At 29.3% G+C, this 12,814-nt stretch overlaps 1 protein-coding gene across 4 annotated transcripts in view; it reads left to right on the top strand.

The window, feature by feature from the left end:
• Positions 1-12,814, top strand: part of LOC121120399 (uncharacterized) — a 386,468-nt gene that overhangs the window by 67,143 nt on the left and 306,511 nt on the right. For 2 of the 4 annotated variants that reach the window (XM_071889102.1, XM_071889103.1), the window contains exon 2: positions 11,051-11,071. The exons of the other annotated variants lie outside the window; for them this stretch is intronic. The gene's annotated coding sequence lies outside the window, so the exon portion shown is untranslated. The remainder of the gene's footprint in view (positions 1-11,050; positions 11,072-12,814) is intronic. 4 annotated transcript variants of the gene reach the window in all.

Genomic DNA, 12,814 nt, shown 5'->3' on the forward strand with positions numbered 1-12,814 from the left:
TGCTCCCTCTGTATTTAAGTCTTCATAAAATAAAGAGTGGTGATCCAAAATCAAGAAATGTACAGAAAAAAACAGGTTTCACCGACAAAGTCTTTAATAAGACAGTTACTCACGTTTGCTTGTCAACTGTCAAGCACTACAAGACAGTCGTCATTAAGAAAGAAAATGCTGTCGTTGAGTAAATTTTTTCACTGTGAGAGCTTCTTACACTTTTTTAACACTAGAAGTACGAGAATATATCACCTCTCTTTTGGCAGACTGTTGGTATCCAAAATGGTCCCACTAATTTTTCAAAACTATGCAGGACAGCAGAAGAATGTTAATTGAGTCTATTCCAACTAATATAGATAGTATACAAGTATCAACTTAATGCAACACCTCAAAAGGATCAACTCCAATATGTCAGAGTAGAAGTAAACATCGATGGGTACAAAAATTATTCTGCTGTCATCAGTTTTAGGGATTAATAAAAATCCTAGGGCTCTCAAACTTTGTCAGGAAACTTTTACACTCAAAAAACCTTATGGACCTGTTCACTACCGAAAATATAACACACAGAGCTGCAAATACTTTTGACATTTAAAATGAAGCTAACAAGTTATACATATTATTCTAATTATTTTTTGTTTTTCATTTTACGATTTACTCTTAAAACTTTTAAAAAACTAATAAAAAATGCCAAGTTAAAGATCTCTTTCAAAGAAATTAAAAAAAAATTGCAATTAAATTATAATCATACATGGAGCAAAGAAAAAAAAACTGTTAGATGTCATGCATGTTGTCCTTTGGGCTTTTTGAGACGTGAAATAATAATTCAGGGAACTGACATGTTACTATTTACTGAATTTTATCCCAGAGCCGTAGTATTAGAATGAAATAGCTGTGGTTTGCCAATCACGGGTATGGAAGTTGTGCTCACATCTTTGATGAAATACAATTTTTTTTAGAAAAGCTAGGATTTGAATATTAAGTAATATGTTGTGACAAAGTCAAAATGGCATCAAAAATGATACCATCTAATTAAAAAAAAAAAGAGTTATATATATCACCCTGTACTTAAAAGACGTAGGTAGTACATGAAGGCACATAGGTATGTACCTTAACAAAGCAGAAAAGAAAGTATTTAAAGCCTTGGTAGTACACTGTATAAGCATGGTTTTATCAGATTGGAAACTTTGCAGCATTAAAATAAATATGTATCCCAGTTATATGAATGAACATATATTCATATTATGAATAAAAATAAGTACAAAGAGTGAGTGTAAGTTAAAAATTACTTACTCAAAATATATATTCGCATAAAAATATTTCATAAAAAATAGTACATATTACATATAAAGATATTTATATCTAAAATTATATTCAAATTTCATGGTTTTTTTATATTTATTCTACATATTTTTTTTTTTTTTTTGCTTTTACTAAAGCAACATTTTACTAACGGATTATATTACATGGTTTTATGCAAAATAGAAAGTATTTAAATTTATAAAATGCTGTATTTCATAAAATGAATATCGTCATTAAAGACTATAGTTATTTTAGTCAAAAATACATTGAACATCTTAAATATAACTATAAATTACTTGACACTCTGCTAAAGTACATATATTAAAAATTAAAATATCAGTTGAAGGAAACCAAGATATTTAATGCTAAGTTAAGATGAAGTGAGATACAGACGTATCATGGTTTTCAAGTGCTCTTGAGCTCTTTCATGGGAGTGTTTATCCTTCCAAAAGACAGAAATATTCTTGCAATATCTTATGTATATAATATTTTTGCTTCACTTTCAATACTGGAAATTCTTCTTTGTTTTTCATAGATATTCTGTATCTATTTTTGGGCCTTCATTTGTTTTGGAATGTTTGGATATGTTTTATCGGAGATAAATATATTGAAAAATAATTATCTTACTAAACTCTCTCATAAGCACTCATTTCAGCAAATGAATTTATCCACTCTCAGTCTGGATGCAAACTTTAAAAAGATAGAACAAAATTTACAAACCAGTTATAATACAGCGTATGGCTGTTTTTTTCACGAATAATGAATTCCACAATTGTGGAAAATGCAGAGTGTTTGAGATCCAAGCCGGACGAGATAATCTTGAGATTGCAAACTCCCTTAGCCTGATAGGTCCTGTGTCCTCACAAAATGAGGTCAGATTGCCAGAGGGATGATAATTTTATTGAAAATTTGGTTATTGCCAGGGATCTAAACTGTTCTGAAAGGGTAATCCACATGTGTGTGGTAGATTATTCGTCTACCAACAAGACTCTTCTCCATTCTACACAGCAAAGAAAACGTTAACTTGATTGGAATATATACCTCTTTTTGCTGGATGGAGTATTTGGCCTCCAAGCTTACCCGACCTCAACCCAATATACTTTTTGTATTGAGTGCAGTTGAGCGACACACAAAAAGATCCTCTTGTAAAGCAAAATCTATGCTGATGTACCAAATTTCTTAGGAATTGCGGAATCTGGCAAGGAAGACTATTATCAAGATCTACTCCGGCTTCCAAAGTAGAGTCAAGGCCGTTTTTGACGCTAAATTATATTGAACAATACTTTTTTTTACTCAGCTTTCATTTGTTTTTGGTTGTTATCAACATCAGATGATTAATTAAGAGGAAAATCAATTTTTAAAAAACTGTTTTGCTTGTATATTTATAAATAAATATATAAAACATCCATGACTTTTTTTTTATCATGTTCATAGAAGTTATTGTCCCATTGAAATAAAATCTAACGTTTCATAAGTTTGGCTCGTAAGAATATCTATTCATTTGATTCAGGGTTTTACCCAAAAATTAATGGGAGCCCCTGCTTTACATTCTACAAAAATTTCATTACAATTCTTAACTTATTAAATATCCATTTTTTTAGAATTTGTATTCATTAGTTTCTGAGCTATTAACAAATTATGAAATTAATTAATATTGACTTTTCCAAGAATGATTTTATGAGATCTTACGCTTTCACTACTTTACCATTGAAGAATTAAAAAAATAAATGAAAAGTGGTCGTACTCAGTATTGAATATGTTTTGATTGCTAATAATTTAGAAAAAAACTACATGAAATTTAATTAAATATTTTTTCTCAAACTACATTTTACATTATAATGTCACAATTATAAAGTACAACCGAATAGTTACCTGGCGTTGATCGGGTGAGCGTTAATTTATTCTTATAGACATTATAATATAGCATCTTTATATTATATGGAATGTATCCTAAGGACTTTTTTTTAAAATGGTACTATCAACTTCAAATAACATACTAACATATATACATGAAAAAAATGGTCAAAATGATAAGCACAACTTTTATTTTTGTCAAAAAATTGCCAAATCAGAAATTGCAAAAAAATGTAAAAAAAACTTTTTGCATTTTTTTGCAAAAATATATCTATCAATAGCATTGATTGATATTGTAAAGAGGAATACAAAAAAAAACTACCAAGTTTTTTTACTTACTTTCAAAACCCAAAAAAGATATGGAGTTCATGTCCTCAAAAAAATTACCCACAATAGCTGGTTTATTTTTGCAAATGTTGCAAAACGTATTTCATAAAAATTTCAAGAAGGTAAAACTACAATTTTAAATGCATCGTTTTGTAGTATTTCTTTTCAAAAATTAAAAGTTGACGTTTGATGAAAAAAAGACAATAACAAATGAAAAAAAAAAATATATTCAGAAAATGACAGATACTTAAGTTAAAAATCAAATTTCTACAAACATTATTTTATCTCCAAATCCAATATTCCATCGTGTACATGCATTTTTTTCACATTAAAAAAACAAAAAAACTGCAATTTTCAAGGATTATTTTTTTGCCATAACTTTTTGATTTTGAATAAATTCAGAAAACGTGTCTAGGTTATTATTTTTGTACGCAATTCACTTTTTGATTTCTAACTAAACCACGTATTTAGTTTCCTTGAGGATCAATTTTTTTTCTCTTGTTTTGTGTTTTAATAAAAGCAGTATGCCAGCCACCAGTATATACCCTCCCCCCCCTTCCCCTTCAGTCTTAGCTGACTAGGTTCAACTGAGGCACACATGCAAAGTGTCACCCTCCTATGCCTAATGGTGTGGGTACCCATAAAAGTCACGCACACACAAACTGTATTACATTCATATATAAAATACTGTAACAAAGTGATCTATTCGTTTACTAATCCTTACTGATAATAAAAAAACTAGAAACAAGGACAAGTATAGATTTATTTAGCTAAAATATCAATTTTAATGTTGGGATGGCTAAATATTCTATGGAGCTATCGACTTTAGTATATAAAAGAGAGTAACTTAGACTAAAAAGGACAAATATATTCATTTATTTTACTCAATAATTCATCAAATACCCGTAATAATTATTCTCTTACACACAAAAAAAAATTGATGGGATGCCTGCACCCAAAAATAGATTATTAATATTCTTTCATTAGTAAAAAAAATAAATACATTTTTTTCTGTTTTTTATTTCAATTAGCCTATAAAATATATAACCATCAAAATAGCCTGATTATAAATAGGTAAATACAAAAATATGGACAAAAATATGATGACTCATTCACTAATTAAAAATAAGGTTTATGTCACAATACGTATCTTTAATTATATTTATTTTGTAAGGTATTTTCTGACACTAATACTAATTTTATAGGGCACCAGGTTTTTTTTTGTTGTTAACCAGAAAAGTTTTAAATGCTTTCTAAAGCTTTTATGTAAAACAATTATTTCCTTCTTGAGGAGGAAACAAGTTATTTCTTGCATGTGCTTTTGAAAAATGGTGCGTATCTGAAGAGATGGATAATTTTGGGAACAACCAGCTTGTCCCCAATGTGGAATTCTTTCTAATTTTTTAATATTCAAAGAAGTGTGTCTGTTGACTTCCATGTCACTTTCTCGACAATTTTTTCGTAATTATCTTTAATGACATGTTCTTGGGATATCAAAGAGGCCACAACACCAAGGGGAGTAGCACATATTATACCTCTTTGTGTGGTTGTGTTCATTGCCTTATGTTTGTATTGTTTTATGATAGTGCATTAAATATATGGTAAACAGCGATAAATTATAAGTAAAAATACTTATTAGAATCCAGGGAAGAATATATAAATTTATCATTGAATATCTGTGTTAAAGTATCAACTATAAAAATAAAAAAAATCTAAGCCAAAAGACCAGATGACTGGAATTCTGAGTTCATCTCGTCTTGAGTATGAAACAAGGTCAATTACATATAAAAATAACTTGAGACCGGACTAAAATACTTATATTTGTAAAAAAAAAAATAACCTATAACTATTCTAGTTGTCAATCTGAGCAGTGTTTTTTATTTTCCAAACTGTTATCAATATTATTTTATTTTTAGGCGAAAATATCTAAATATAAATTAATCCCTATGGAACTAACTGAGAATCGTGTTGATCAATGTATTGGAACTATAGTAGTACCGTGTTACCGACGTATATAAAAAGGCTATTGATCCCGGCACTTGCAGCTCCATTACGTTAAAAAAGTTTAATTGCAGATGACGTAACCCCTCAAATTTCTTATTACACTCTTAAACAAAGTTATCCTTATAAAATAAGAATACACTTTTGCTTTTATACATAAAAGTACCTTAAATTGGAACCCGAACCGTTACAAAAATATTGTTATCGTGACAATAATAAGAGAGAGGAACACTAAGGATTTGTTTAAGAGATATAAAAGTAAGTCCATGTCAGACTCAGAGTAGAATTGAAGAAGGGCATCGGTGTAATGCCTGCTAATATACTTAATGCGACTTAATATTTTTGTAATTGCTCAGATTGGATTAAGTATAGTATTACAATTACTTAGGAATGGTCTTTTAAGTCCATACACAGAAAGTATATTTCTTTCTCTAGGAACAACCAAGACGCCAACCTACGTACATTGAGCTTAAGATAATATTTTATATCGAGTGCGTTGTCCATTGAGCTATGTTTTTCTATTTATATCCCTACAAGATACTGTGTGGGATTTCTATCTACTCCTTCTTTCCTAAACTTTACTTAATAAAACTTCATGACAGTTAAGAGGCTCTCTTACCTTCAAATTGTAAGAGTTGCCATGGTAAGTTTTATATATATATAAAGGCACAGCCGCAGGTTATATTTAAAAAAAGTATATATATATTTTTTTTTCAATTTCCAAACCGTGCAAAAAATGAATTTAATTATTTTATCAGGGACGTTTTTTTCTTTATATTTAAAATAAATTATTTATTATTTTTATTACATGTTTAAAGGAACAACACAATATCGCATTTGTGATTAGGATATTGTCAAGAATTTAATTTATGATTGGTTTTTCAATGAACTGCTTTGAGGCTTTTTCTATTTTTTTTTTTACACATCACTCTACCTCTGCCAATAGTTTTTAGTCTATTATGTATTTATAAATATAGGTAGGTGGGGAGGATGACAATATTAATACTGTATTTTCCCACTATTTATAATAAATATTTTTTGCTGTCAAACAAACTATCATGAAAATAAGAAGAAAAAAAAGAATTGTGTCCTGAAGGCTTTTGATATTTATTTAATTAATATATTACACATACAGCAAAGAGGAGAGGAAGAAATCACTTCCAATACTTTCTTCCTCTTCTTCTTCACAATGTCCCTTTTCCTTACCCTCTTCTTCTTCTGAGAGGAAGAGAGAACTTGTTTTGACTGACTTCCTCAAAAGGGATCGATTTACACAATCCGTTTGTAAATATCTGTGACATACATATATATAATTATATAACTCATTACAGCTCATTGAACTTAATTTATTTTTAGAATGGAGGTCCTTGATAGAAAGTGATTTTTTAAGAGTTTCAACTTTTTGAAATTCACAATAACATCAGATTGGCTAATGTAATAAAGTGGTTATATAAGTTTTTCTGCTTAAAAAAAATAACATTTATATGGAAGCAAAAAGAAGTCGTTTATTATTTAGTGGATTGAAAATGTAGAGGGCCACTTTTGAGACTATCAATAAAATAAATCCATCTTTTCCGTGGCAAGATACTTTTGATTAAGTTTTGTATGGGTATTTTGAGTCCTTTGGTACGTTTGGTACCCTTACAGCTCTGATGTAAATCCTCTCGACTACAACTTTTGGGTACATGTCGAGAAGAAGGCATGCAGTCTTCGTCATTCAAACACCTACGTCATCAAAGCCTCTGTCAGCCAGCACTGTGACACTATGACGGAAGACTGGATCTGCAACGGATGACAAGCCTTCTGACTACACTACGAAACCATTATTCCCGCTAAGGCTGGCTACATGAATGATTAAAAAAACTCAGACACACATCTATTTCGAGTATTATTTTTGTTTAAATTATAATGTTAATTAATAAATTATATTTTGTTAAGTTCATTAACTAAATTCCAAAAAGGATGTTCATAATAAAAGGGTTAAACTCAATAATTTTAAGGTTTTTGATTGTTTTCAATTGAGATTTCTGGAGATTTAACAAAGGAATTCATACTTATCAAAACAAATGAGGCCCTACAACCCTTTAAATCATTCAATTTCTAATCATTTCATTCTAAAAATTATTATTAGAATATAATTTTTCAGTGCCTTGAACAGATTTATCAGAATAATTTGTTCATAAAAATTAACGATAATTTATCGTTGAATAGTAGAAATGTAATTTAGTCTCTATTTTTCCTTCTTTTTATTAATAGACTAGATACTAATCGATGCAGAATCTTTGGTTTTAAAAAGAAAGAAAAAATCCGTTGAAATCAAAATTGAATAATTCTGTAATATTTATCATATGTACTCAGAGATATAGTACTCGAGCCTCGACTAGGAAAATGAATACTCGGGCTTAGTTTTTAATTAGAGCATTAGGACTCCGACTTGACATGAACTCAGTGCATGAATATGAGAACTTGACTTGTACTTAACACAGTCATATCAACCTCAGAATATTTTTAACGAAATAAGATTAGAGTCAAAAAGTCCAGGTCTGAATCACATTGAGAATCGTTGATGTGAATAAAAGTCGGATATTCAGAAATGAAAAGGAAAAAAAAATATTCATGTGAATAAGTGGTAAGACTATATAAAATAAAAATATACATAAAAGACGAGTTATTGGAGTAATCAAGGTTACAGCTATACCACATAGTACAAGTATTAACTAAATCGTTTTTTGACTGTTATTGAGATTGTTGTTTGATTTTTCAACAAATTTAAAAATTTAAAATATTTATTTTCTTATAATTAGTTTATAATGATATTTTCAGTAATTTATTAAATATACATTATGTAATTGATTTTCATTGTGATTGTAATATTTTATTTTAAAGAACTTTAAGTGTTAATACGTTTTTTTATTAGCTCAACTGTATACTTGTGTCTATATGAGCAAAATTGAATCTTATTGATCACCAACCTAATAAATATTCCATTTTTTTTCTATAGTGAGATGTTAGTTTGATGTTGTTCTCATAAAATTTCTAATATAATCAAAGAATAGGATGTTGGAGATATTGAAAGTAAAAAATGTTTTTTTTAACAATCTGGTTGTTGAACAACAACTCCAAACATTCCATACTTCCAGACCATTTTTATGCATTTTATCATAAAAAGGTGCTCAGAATACAGAGTCAACATAAATTAACCCTGATATATTTTTTTTTCTTTTTTCGGGGGCTGAAAATAATTTTATTAGGGGGGAAAAAGTTTCATTCATGTAATACAACAGAAAAAAACCGGGTTTTTTTTAGAAATAAGAAATTTCCTTTTTGAGTTGCCCATTAGCAAATAATTGTATACCACAAGTTTTATTCAAATTTGATGTACGAAAAAAATTCTGTCTAAATTTTTAATGCAATTACCCTCTACAATTGCGAATAAGAATAAAGTTTTCTTCTTTACACGACAAAACATAAAATTCAAAAAATATAAAATATTTTTCTTCAAAATATAATATAATGGATGGAGGTATTGCGTTTTTTCTGTTTTTTGTTGTTGGTTGGATTATTTTAGCCCTCGTTATATGCTGACATATATATGTAATTATATGTTTTTTGTGTATATTGTACATTAGGGTAGATCAAACGCTATTCAGTCCTTGGATTTTCTTATTCTCGTCTGTTAAGTCTGACACTTTGTATATAAATATATATACAAAAAATCAACAAAATTGGAGATGGTCCCAAGGGGCCTAAAGTGCTCATGGTTATGTTTTTAAATTTCTTATTTTCCCCTTAAAAACTTATTCATGTCCATATCATATCAAAATTGTATTATTCACACCCAAAGCTTTGATATATTATAATACCAAACGCAACGTTTGTTATTATAATATATCAAAACTTTAAACTTCTAGAAAAAAGTATGACAATTTCATTTTTTTTAGAATATAGACCACTCATTATAGGGTTTTCAGAGTAGTTCTTCGCTTGAGTTAACATACTTAACCCTTTTAGAAATAGTTTTAAAACTTTTTTTGATTTTAGATACTTATTTAGGTGCAAATATGGAAAACTAAATAAAATTTGGCAATTTTTTCTACTTTAAGAGGAATTTCCAACAAACACAAACAGCTAGTAACAACAGTTTGTAAATAAAAATGGATGATAATTTGTCAAAATATACACATGTAATCCACACTCAATTTTGAGAAAAATCTTTTTACCTTCTTTTTTAGTCAACGCCCACATACAGAACGAGGACTCAAAACTCGCAGTGGCATGACTAAATTACGAAAGAAGGGATTTTTATGGAGTCAAAAAAAAAAACTCAAAACAAATTTGTGATATGTTTAAATAATATATTTTTTAAATGCAATATATCCTCCTTCAAATTCAATAGCAGCTTTGACATGCTGGAGAATAAATTGACAACTCCTGGTGATGTAGGCCGTATTCATGGAGTATCACACTGTCATGATTACAGTTCAAAGTGAATCCAAAATTTGACGAGAGCTGCTAGAAAAATTCTTCTCCAAGGCACCTCAGACTGCAAAGTCCAAGGGGTTGAGGTCAGGAATGGAAGAGGGCCGCATAGAGATAGACCAGAAGTCACCCATATTGTTGCAGCAGAAGTTTAGGTTCTTCTTGGCGGTATACGATTGTTATGGACTTTTTGACACGGCGCGTAGGAGATCACATAGGCACTGGCTTTTTTGTTGTTGCTTCGACATTTTTACACTTAGAGGCATAAGATTTAAACAAAACATATTTGTTTCTGAATTAGCCGTAGATTGGTTGCCTAATGAAATATCATAACTAAAAAAACGATTCTAAAACACTAATTTATAGATATCGCAAGTTTTGGGTCCCCATTTTGTATATAAGTAATGTTGTGTCGGTCCTTATTTAAGACTGACACACAAATCTCGCCCAGTTCAGTCTTGTTCCAGTCCTGAATATCAGTCTTAAAACTGATAAAGTTCGTTCCTTGATGACCTCACTCAATTTTATTCTTTATTTTTAATCTGTTCGAGTAGTGATAGTCCGAAGGACCAGTCTTCAGACTAGACTGGACTGGACCAAATAAATATGGATTAACACTACTCTATATATAGGTCTTACGTGGCCTTCCCAGGACAACCTCCGACTTGTTGATTTTTTGCTTGCCTGTTTCCATCACCTGGTGTTACATTTGACATACTAGGGGTAAAAATCCATCAAACATTTATGTAAATATCAGTGGGCGTTTGATGCGCCTTATTGTAAGTATAATATAAATTTATGTAAGTGGATGATGCACTAAGTAACATACTCAGAGTTGTTATACATAGAATGTTCCTAAACCCATATTATTTTCTTTTGTATTCCCTTTTCCCTATTTATGAGTTTCCGTTTCATTCTCGAACAATAACTTTATGTATTATACATACACAATATGTACAGTAAGTATTCGGATATTTAGGGAAAATATATGTACATAGAATAAATTGTTTCATGTCCTTGTTGAGTACTTAGTATCGAATAATATATCCTTCTAAAAAAACCTAATCTTTATCTCGCTCTTTTTTTACTTATATTTCAGGTATGTTTATCATAGTTTACGGTAGGAAAATATCCTTCAATTCACCCTTTATTAAATACATATACTATCTAAAGGCAGCTTTTTGTCATGACAAGGTATAAAAAAAGATAACTTTCTGCACAAATATTCAATGAGTCTTGTATTCATGTCATCATTTTTTTATCTACTTTACGTGAAAATTTATCAAGTTTTCTCCTCGTCTTTGTCATAAAAACCTTTGTTAACCAGCGTTGTAACTAAGAACGGACTTTGGATCCTTATACTCCACCCTGAACGTAAATAAAATATAAATATAATTTAAACTTTTTCTACTAATTACAAATTCAGAATTATAAGCACATTATAAATTATTGTGTAAAAAGTAGTTTCTTTGTTTTTCGTTTTGATTTCTTGTATTTTTTTTTCTATTTGAGGACTGAGGCAGTAATAAACATTTAGCTATTATTTTATATGAGACACGTAATCTGATTAAAATGGATGGATACTATTTTGAATCCCTGAAGTTTGCATAAAAAGTAAACTATATTGTATATAAAATTTTAATATTTTTACTATAAAAATACAAAATTTTATCCAGTTAAAACTCAAACTTATGTTGTGAAGTTTATTTTAAAATAAAAGTATATTTCTTCTCCATATTTTAAATCATACAAGTATTTTTAGCATTTTTCTTGATATTTGCCACTGTAAAAGTAAGGAACTGTTTAATTAATGATACAACATTTCCAAAACGCAATTATTGTCATTGTTCAACTGTTTATCATGTAATTAAATAAGTCATATTTTTCTGGTTTCTTTTTCACCAGGTTCACTAACAGTCTAATATAAGTGATGCTCAGTAGATGAATCATTATTATTATTGATTTATTTTAAAGTCTATCTCAACAAGACTTGTGACTATTAATGGATGATAAAATCACATAAATATTGAGGGGAAAAAAATGATAATATTGGTAACAGCCAAGTATCCTTCTAAAAATGGAAGTGTTTATCCTTATGCTTGTCCTTAGATACATGTCTGGTTACAGGACTGTCTTGCACAAAAACTTTTTTGCTTGAAACTATCAAAAAACTGGCTTTGCCAAAGTTTCGGGCCACTTTATTCATTTTCGGTCTAATATAGGCCATTTAAAATTACTAAGGATAATTGTTTTTTACAATATTATAATTATTATTTTAATTTTAACGTTTTTGTCAATTTTTCGTACAGGAACAGGTATGTGGAACTTTACCTCTTTCCTCTATGAGCCCTTCCCAATTACCAGTATTGCTTTTTATTGAATTTTTAGGTCGATTTTTTGTGGGAGTATTGGGCAAAGAGGCACCGTCAAATTATGCAATTATACTTTACAAAATCCACAAAAAACGATACGGATAATAGGGAAGGATCCATAGGCCAATTATGCATAGTTCTACTTTGCCCTACGAGACAAATTATTACGAGAAAAAAAAACACTATTTAAAAAAGAATAATTTGCATCTCGTCAACAATAAGCTGAAAAGCGTCAAACTTTGCCACAAATTAGTTTTTGATTTTAGCCAGCAGAAAAGGCCTCAGTACAGTGATAGAAAAAATATTAAGCAAGAAACAGGAGTTCATTTAATATTTTTATTCTTGAAGGTTTTGTAAATTCGTGCGATGTCAAAGAAACATAAAACAATCTTGAAGAATAATAAAGAAAAAGAGAAAAACCTTCTTTTTTTTCGTAGATACATATAGCCGATGATGATTCACTTATACATTTGTGTCATTTATAGGATTTT

This window comes from Lepeophtheirus salmonis, chromosome 6, assembly GCF_016086655.4.
Source record: "Lepeophtheirus salmonis chromosome 6, UVic_Lsal_1.4, whole genome shotgun sequence".
Taxonomy (NCBI): Eukaryota; Metazoa; Arthropoda; class Copepoda; order Siphonostomatoida; family Caligidae; genus Lepeophtheirus; species Lepeophtheirus salmonis.